The following is an 8886-nucleotide window of genomic DNA, read 5'->3' as shown; positions in this document are numbered from 1 at the left end:
ATATATAATTATACATATGTGTATATATGTATGTATATAATACATAATATATATACATATACATATACATATATAATATACATATACATATACATATATATACATACATATACATATATAATACATATATATACATATATAATACATATATATAATATATATATTACATGTATATACATATATACATATACATATATAATATACATATATAATATACATATGTACCCCCTACTTTTAGTCACAGGAACAGGATCATTATTATATATGTTTCTTACCTCATTGCTGTATTCATTGAACTGTGTACCATGAACATTCCTCTAGGCCAGCACATGTATCTAAATCATTCATCTCTTAGAAAGAAACATGTCCATTTCTGAAGAACAGATTTCCAAAATTGTTTCCATTTACAGAAACAATGTGTACTGCAATTCACAACTTCACCATTTTTATACTCCGTTTCACTAAATGTTATGAATTATCAAACATTTTGTTAACTTAATATCTGAAAAAATGAGGGTTTGGGTTGTGTTGAGTTGCATTTCTCAGCTGCTAGTGAGCTGTGGCACCTTTTACAAAAAACTTTTCATAAATTTTTTTGTCCATTTGCATTTCCTCTTTTATATATTTCTTTATATATATAATACATATTCTTCATCTATCTATAATATATATTTATATATTTCTTTATATATTTCTGCCTCATATATATTTCAAGCCTTTTCTCTATCTCTTTCCCTTTTTTATTTACCTTACTTATCATATTTTTTGTCTTTGTGTAATTTGTATTATTATGAATTCAACTCTAAATTTTTTTCCCATTATAGTTTCTTGGTTTTTTTTTTTTAATTTTGAAGAGTTTTTTCCTGACTCTAATACTTTCTTATTTTTTAAAATATTTTTTTACAATGGGGCGCCTGGGTGGCGCAGTCGGTTAAGCGTCCGACTTCAGCCAGGTCACGATCTCGCGGTCGGTGAGTTCGAGCCCCGCGTCAGGCTCTGGGCTGATGGCTCAGAGCCTGGAGGCTGTTTCCAATTCTGTGTCTCCCTCTCTCTCTGCCCCTCCCCCGTTCATGCTCTGTCTCTCTCTGTCCCAAAAATAAATAAACGTTGAAAAAAAAAATTTAAAAAAAAAAAATAAAATATTTTTTACATTAAATCCTCAATCCATTGCTCTTTTCACTTTTGAACATGACATTAAGAAGGGTTGGGGCGCCTGGGTGGCACAGTCGGTTAAGCGTCCGACTTCAGCCAGGTCACGATCTCGCGGTCCGTGAGTTCGAACCCCGCGTCAGGCTCTGGGCTGATGGCTCAGAGCCTGCAGCCTGTTTCCGATTCTGTGTCTCCCTCTCTCTCTGCCCCTCCCCCGTTCATGCTCTGTCTCTCTCTGTCCCAAAAATAAATAAACGTTGAAAAAAAAATTGAAAAAAAAAAGAAGGGCAAACACTGTTTTCTTTCCAGATGAGATCTGATTATGATATCAGTATCATTTTTAAATAAGCTGCATTTTTTCCTAATAAACTATAATTGAAGTATTTATCATATACTACATTTTCATTTTTACTGGATCTAGTAATGGACTCAGTTTTGTACCAGTGACTTGTTTGCCTGCTTTTTTGCTCATGACTTTCTTTTTGAATCACATTAGTGCTACAGAAGGCTTTAGCATCTCCTATGGCAGGTGCCCACAATCCTTTTCAGTTTCAGGGCAGAGTAAGACATTGTTTTGACCAACCTCAAGCTTAGTGAGTATGACTTTTTGAGGTTTTCTGAGAGCACTTTATATTTGTCCTCTGCAGTTTGGAGGATGCAGGGACTGTTGTCTGATTCGTGCTAAAAGGTCTAGAAGGCAAAGAGCATGGGTGGATCCTCCTGCCAGGAGGTGGAAGGAAACAAGGGCTACATTTGAAAAGGAGCAACATCCCAGTCAAGGGTGGGTCCACTGGCACTGGTTTGGGTCTGTCTTACTTCTGACTGATTGGATTATATGGAGCAGTGACGAGACCTGAGTAGAGAGGCTAAAAGTGTGTCATGCGTGTAAAAATTTGAAGGAAAACTTGTGTGTGACTAGTCAGATGAAGTGCATTTACCCCACCGAAGATACTGCACGTTAGAGATCACAAATGAAGAGTAGCATGTCCAAAGACCCACGGAAATGGCCAGGAGAGTCTGTTTTAAATTATTCTCTAGGCCAGAGAAAGAAAAAATGACATTTCCTGCCTCCTTAACTACCCCCTGCAAGTTTCAACTCTGGAGGACACAGAAGCAGCCTTCCTCAGCTGTCGGGGGAAAGCTGGAGTGGGGCTGGGGAGAGAGGCCTACTAGTCGCTCTACTGAAGTATTTTCTATACATACATAATATTTTACCATTTAACCTAAAGACATCTTTATGAATCATGGGAATAGATTTAGCTTTGAAAGTAGGTCATCAATGTCACAGGATAGGGGATTGGTGAGGACAGTCAAAGCATGTGAATCAAATCTGGGCCACATTAAAAAGGGAGATTTTTAAAAGTAGAATTTATCATTTATAATAATGGTAATAATTTCAGAAATTTACATAGTATTTTAATATATTTTTAATGTTTATTTTTTGGGAGAGAGAGAGAGAGAGAGAGAGAGAGAGAGAACGAGCGGGGGAGGGGCAGAGAGAGAGGGAGACACAGAATCCAAAGCAGGCTCCAGGCTCTAAGCTGTCAGCACAGAGCCTGACGTAGGGCTCAAACTCATAAACTGCCAAGATCATGACCTGAACCGAAGTCGGACACTCAACTGACTGAGCCACCCAGGAGTTCCAAATGTATATAGTATTTTAAATCTCCAAATAGCCATTTATCTCTTGAAAGACAGGATATAAATAGGATTCCATGTCCTATATCTGAAATGAGGACAGCAAGTAGAAAATGTCTTAAGAGTTACTACAGGGGCGCCTGGCTGGCTCAGTTGGTAAAACATGCCACTCTTGATCTCAGGGTCATGAGTTCAAGCCCCATGTTGGTGTAGACATTACTTAAAAAAAAGTTACTAAATACAGCTATTCAGAGGCAGAACAGGATAAGATGAAGCTCAAGTTTGGCAGCTTTTTAGTCATTTTGTCTAGCAACAGAGACAGCAAGAGATACCAATTATTGAAACTTATAATGTGTCAGGCTTTCTGACAGGTACTTTACACCATTCATCTCATTTTTCATTACATGCCATGTGGATGTCTGATATTTTCAGGATCCAGCAAGAAGATTTAGATATCTCCCATTTGAATCAATTCTAGAAAGCCTGAGAAGATCTGCTTAGATGGTCCCTTGGCAGTTCTGGAAAATCTGAGGTATTTAGGTTACTTGGGTTTAAAAATTAGAATTAATCCAGATGTGGCAGTGGGAGCTTGGGTGCTACAAAATGTCATCTAAATATGTGATGTAAGTTGCATTGTATTGCTAGTGCAGGAAAAGAACAGGAGAGGAGAATGTAGACCGGGTTCTGCATTGGTTTGGCTCACCAACATTTTTGTCTTACACATTAGAAATCTTTGACAGTAACAATCTGTGATTTAATCAACTTTTATGAGAATATTATATGGTGATCCAGTGAAACTGTATAATTTACTTGCATTCTCAAATGGGAAAACATCCAGTGAAATAGGAATTTGAAAAGCCCACCAGAAACACCTCATTATGAAGAAGTCCTGATTCTTTTTTGATACATTTTCTTTCTTTTATTTCTACATGAGTGTGATGTTTCCTTCATTTGCTAGTGATACATCATTTGTAGTTTATGCATTCTTATTGTTTATGCTGTGAGTTTTGGTGTTAAAACCCATGTAAATGGGGCTAAGCAGTAGGACTACTTAATAAGCTACAATGTCAGAAATAGAGAACATATCTTTGATCTTTCTATACTGTATTTTGCTATATTTACCTGAACAGAATAAATTGTTTACATACATAACGAAAGGGCAGAGGATACACTGTATTCCAAGTTTCTATTTTCCAGCTGGGACATGGATCATTTGCTAACCTCTTAAGTCAACAGTGGATCTTAATCTGTTAATAAGTCTCATCTGCATCTGGTAATTGTGGTCACATTTATGTGTATTTCTATCAGCTAAATTAAGTTTTAAATATAGATTTCTAGAAAAGGCTAGAAAAAGAGGTGTGTAGGTCATGATACCTAAGGTTTTCTGAGGCAAAGTTCCAGATAAAACTTGCAATAAAGTGTAACTGTATTGATATAACAATTTTTAGATATGTAAACATTTTATCCTGATGCTTTCCTGTATTATAGATGAAAAACAATTCAGCTCAGATTACTCGTCACAGTGACTAAGCTCATTTGGTAGAGCAGCATGTTATCCATTTTAGGTGATTCTGCTCTTAAACACAAATATACTAAAAGGGCAGCATGTACTAGAGATGTGTAGACGTAAAGGATGGTTAAGTACCTCAGCACATGATGTGCTAAAACAGCCACAGTCAAGCGTTCGTTAGATTGTTGTATGAGGATGTTCATGATGATGAAGAACAAACGGGTCTTCTCTATATTCGAATAGGCTCTAGAAGACCAATCTTACACTCACAGCTTTTCTCAGTTGTAGCTGTTAGGATCTCCTGAGCATCCTGACTTGAATTTACTCTTTTCTTATTTTTTTACTTGGAAATCTTAGAATCAAAGTGCAGCCAAACGTGAACAGAGTGAAGCTGTAGCAGTGTTTAATACCTCATGCTCTGGTCAAGGCTGTATCCTGGAATTGAGCTAATAATAATCACAGCTCAAAGTTGCTAAAGGTAGTATATCCAGGTATAATTATTTTTAAAAATTTTTTCAATGTTTTTTTTTTTTTTTTTTTTTTTTTTTTGAGAGACAGAGCGTGAGTAGGGAAGGGGCAGAAAGAGAGGGAGACACAGATTTCAAAGCAGGCTCCAGGTTCTGAGCTGTTACCACAGAGCCCGAAGTGGGGCTCGAACCCATGAACTGTGAGATCATGACCTGGGCTGAAGTCGGACGCCCAACCAACTAAGCCACCCAGGTGCCTCTATCCAGATATAATTATAAACTAAGTGCTTTCCGTGTATTATCTCTATCCTTTCATCTCTGCAGAACAGATATTATCTTTTTCATATGTAAATGAGGAAATTGAGGTTAAAGAAATTAAGAAGTGTACTCAAAATTCTGAAAAGCACCAGGATCCTAACAAAGATCAGCGTGATTCCAAAACCTATCCTTCCCACCACACCAGCAGCCTCACTGTAGGAGCTTCCAGAGTCCTGGTGAGTTTTTGCTTTTCAACATAATGATATGACATCCTTTAAATGCTTGATTTTACTTTGATATTAAGGAGGTTGAACACACTTAGACAATATCTCATGGGTTTAGACATCTACTAATTATAAATTCAAATTCAAAGAAAACTCCAGAACCTGACTTCAAATGCCCTGGTACTCGAAGAATTTGGTTCTGTATCACGGTCGCTTTCCAGTTCCATTTTTGTAGGTGGGGGACTTTGAAAAAAAGGTTCCCCAGGATCCAATACTGTCTGAGGAAGCCTGAGGAAGCTTCAGAGAAACAAATGGTTTCTGTTGTCTTGCTCTTTTCCCTGTTTTGTCCTGTCAGCCTTCTCTACCCCACTGACCCAGGCTAACATTTAAGGCCTTTATAACCAGAGTAGAATCTGTGCTTTCAATACTGATCATGCCTAACTCTGTGCAAAAAAATGGTTCCAAATGAATGTAGGTCCCAAAGCCTGACCAGAGAAACTGTAAGGTAACCAGGACCCTTTTATGTCTTTTCCTCTTGCTTCTTCTCTTTTCTCTTCTTTGCAGCTCAAGCCCTCCCCCTCTTCCCTCCCCTCAGCCCACCTTTTTTCTTGTCTTTAGGTGCCTACTCCATTCTCTGACGGTTTGTTATTAGCTAGCTGGTATCATACTTCAAGTAGGGTGTTAGTTGATGGTCAGGATTTCCCTATCAAGAGGGATTTGTCTTTTGTTGAGGGACTTTTGAACTAAAAACCCTTTAAAATGCAAAATTATGGATTTCAAGTCATAGAAAGTATGGGGGTTAATTAGGGTAGGAGTTTGGCTAGTCCTGTTGCTTATTCATATCATTCATATTTCTGGAAGTGGAGGCATGTATTCAATAAAATAAAGTCCATTATCACAACTAGTTTTATCATAGTTATATGTGTGTGGGGCCACAGGCCCCCAGCCCTCGGGTAAGCTCACACTAATTATTTCAGCAATTCAATTACATAGGTCCCATATTCACATGTTTATAGGATAATCAAAATTAAGATGGAAAAAGAATTTTACTATAATTTTTTGACGAAATTAATTTTCCTTTTAATAAAGGTAATCTTTGGTTTCAAAGTATTGAATCTATTTTTATGTAGTTTTTTTTTTTTTTTCTAAAATACGTGGTGACATTTCTGGCTACTTAAATTCCATCCTTTAAAAGTTTGAGAATTTGCTTCTGCTCTTCTAACCTACTTCCAACCCAGGTAAACTCTACCAGATGTGCTTTTTCTATATAGTCTGTGATTTCCTTGTTAGGACTTGTGTGCCACTTCTTACTGATCATGACCGTTGTTCTAACTAACAAAAGGAATGTTTTTCACATCACAGAGGATGGATTTTCAGAACCTGCATCTTGTATGGTTCTGGTGGTTGTGCAGGACAAATGCCTTTGCATCATTGGTTATTGGAGCAGGAAAGGTGTCTTGTGATACAAATCCTATTTAGGATTTGGGTAGATTATTGTCATTATTCTATTTCCTTTTTGTTTTTTTTAAGTTTTCTCCACATTGTTTTCAGCTCACCTTTGTTACCTACCTTTACCTCCCCACCCGCCTCTTTTTATATCCTTTTTACTTGCTATCAATAACAAAATTACCCACTATCATACCATATCATTCCTTTGTGTACAGTTACCATAGCTATGACAGCTATCACTGACTGAACACCCAAGATGACCAATTACTTTGCATATTTTATTTCTACTCTTTGATAAATACCTACAATTATTATCCCTGTTTTACAAGGGGTATAAGCTGCCACACCCTATCAACTTTATCACACTGTATTAAATCATAGCTTTATATTAAAGTTCACTTATTCATTTTTGTTCATTATTCATAGAATACATTTATGTTTTTTTTCAGAGGAATATTTCATTTATTCAGTATAAGATATGAAAATGAAGAAAGCAGAACAGTTAGTAAGGTCTTGAAAGCACATCTCAACACCAGGGAGGCAGGTGGATGCTGGTGGAGAACGGCATCTAAATTAACTGGCTCCGTGTTGGCAATCCAGTTATCAATAGAGATGTCATGTGCATTCAGTCTTTAACTGGATGTAATCACTTATTCATTCAAATCTTTACTGAGCAAACTACTATGCTCGGCCTATGCTAATCATCTCCAGCATACTCAATCTATGAGAGTAAAGTTATAGTTTTGACTTTTGTCTATCATCAATGATAGGCTCTCACTCTTACCTCAAAGCACAAGTCAGCTTGGCTGCTCAAGTTGAAGATCAATAATTCTATAGCAAAATGTAACGATGATCTGCAGACAGAAAGAGCTGGCCCAGGGGACATACTGTAATGCACAAGTAAAAGCCTGAAGGAGCCAGAAACAAGAGAGATACCAGAGGATTAAATGGAACCAACCCACATGTTAACACAAAAATCCAAGCAAACCTACACAGAACGAGTCCCATTCAAACCATACTTATAAGGTTTTCCTTGTGCTATTTACAATTTTAAAGTAAACTTACTTTACAAGCAACCAGGGAATTCTTTATTTAATACTGTCATAACATAAAAGTTCATTCAAACCATGAAACTGAGCTTTATGACAACCTAGAAATAGGAACTAAAAGAAGGCAAACATAATGCCTTAGAGATCAAGTTCAGCTGTTAAAAACAGTTCAACATTCATCTAGTGGCTACAGTTTGGATGTCAATATGCATGGTATACCTGTTCTTCGGGGAGGTGAGAGACCCTTTGACTGTTATTCAGATTCTTCCAAATGGTGGGCTTGTGGAGCTTCTTCCAGAGGCTGTTACCACCCTCCCACCCCAATACTGTTTGAGGTTTGGCACCTGTGGGTTCAGATTCGCAGGAAACATGACTATCTTCCTTTTGAGTCCTTGCTTCTCCTACTTGTCTTAAAATGACACCTTCTGTTGATAAAACTTTCTCTGTTTCCACAAATATCTTCTCTTTATCTGTTTCTCCGAGTTTCTGTAGTTCAATGTACTTCTCTACAAACTGTTGACAGGTAGACTTGAAGTTTGGATTGAACAGATCAAAAGCTTTCTGACCAGATTAATGGCTGAATAAAATTTCACTCTAATCCAATCTTTGGGGTACAACATGTTCTGGATTGCAGCTTTGGCTTTGTCATATTGCAAGCGGGGCCTTTGGAAGACCAACTCTCTCAGTGGGGGAAAGGCGTTATATATGTCAAACCAGAGGGGCGTCTCCTCAACACCCCAGCCCCAATCAGGTCCCAAATCTGTGAGAAAACTCTCCCCATGGTCTTTAGCCAGATCCCTACCATGGCTGGCACGTCTGAATACATTTATTTAACAACATATATTGAATGTCTGTTGTGTTCGATAAATGGCTTAAATAATGTGGCAATTACAGAGATGACTCATACAGCCTTGTCAGATAGTTTATAGGCTAGACGAAAAAATAAAGTGTGTGCATACGCAAACAAAATACAAGTTAGAAGCTATAAACCTCTTCCAGATGTTCTTGCAATTCTGACCACTAAAGTATCAAGAAATACCAAAGTGGGCTGAATAAGCATTTGTTGAATAATTTCACAGTTTGGCATTCATCAGAATTACCTGATTACTTTTGCTACTTTATAGGTCAACATTATACATTTC

At 37.3% G+C, this 8886-nt stretch overlaps 1 pseudogene; it reads right to left on the bottom strand.

Moving 5' to 3' along the window:
- Positions 1–7492: 7492 nt before the first annotated feature.
- On the bottom strand, positions 7493–8549 carry LOC125170579 (28S ribosomal protein S23, mitochondrial-like; annotated as a pseudogene).
- Between the last annotated feature and the right edge of the window lie 337 nt (positions 8550–8886).

Source organism: Prionailurus viverrinus, chromosome B4, assembly GCF_022837055.1.
Source record: "Prionailurus viverrinus isolate Anna chromosome B4, UM_Priviv_1.0, whole genome shotgun sequence".
In the NCBI taxonomy this organism is placed as follows: Eukaryota; Metazoa; Chordata; class Mammalia; order Carnivora; family Felidae; genus Prionailurus; species Prionailurus viverrinus.
Note: the sequence above shows the minus strand (reverse complement) of the source record. Positions and strands in the feature narration are given on the sequence as shown.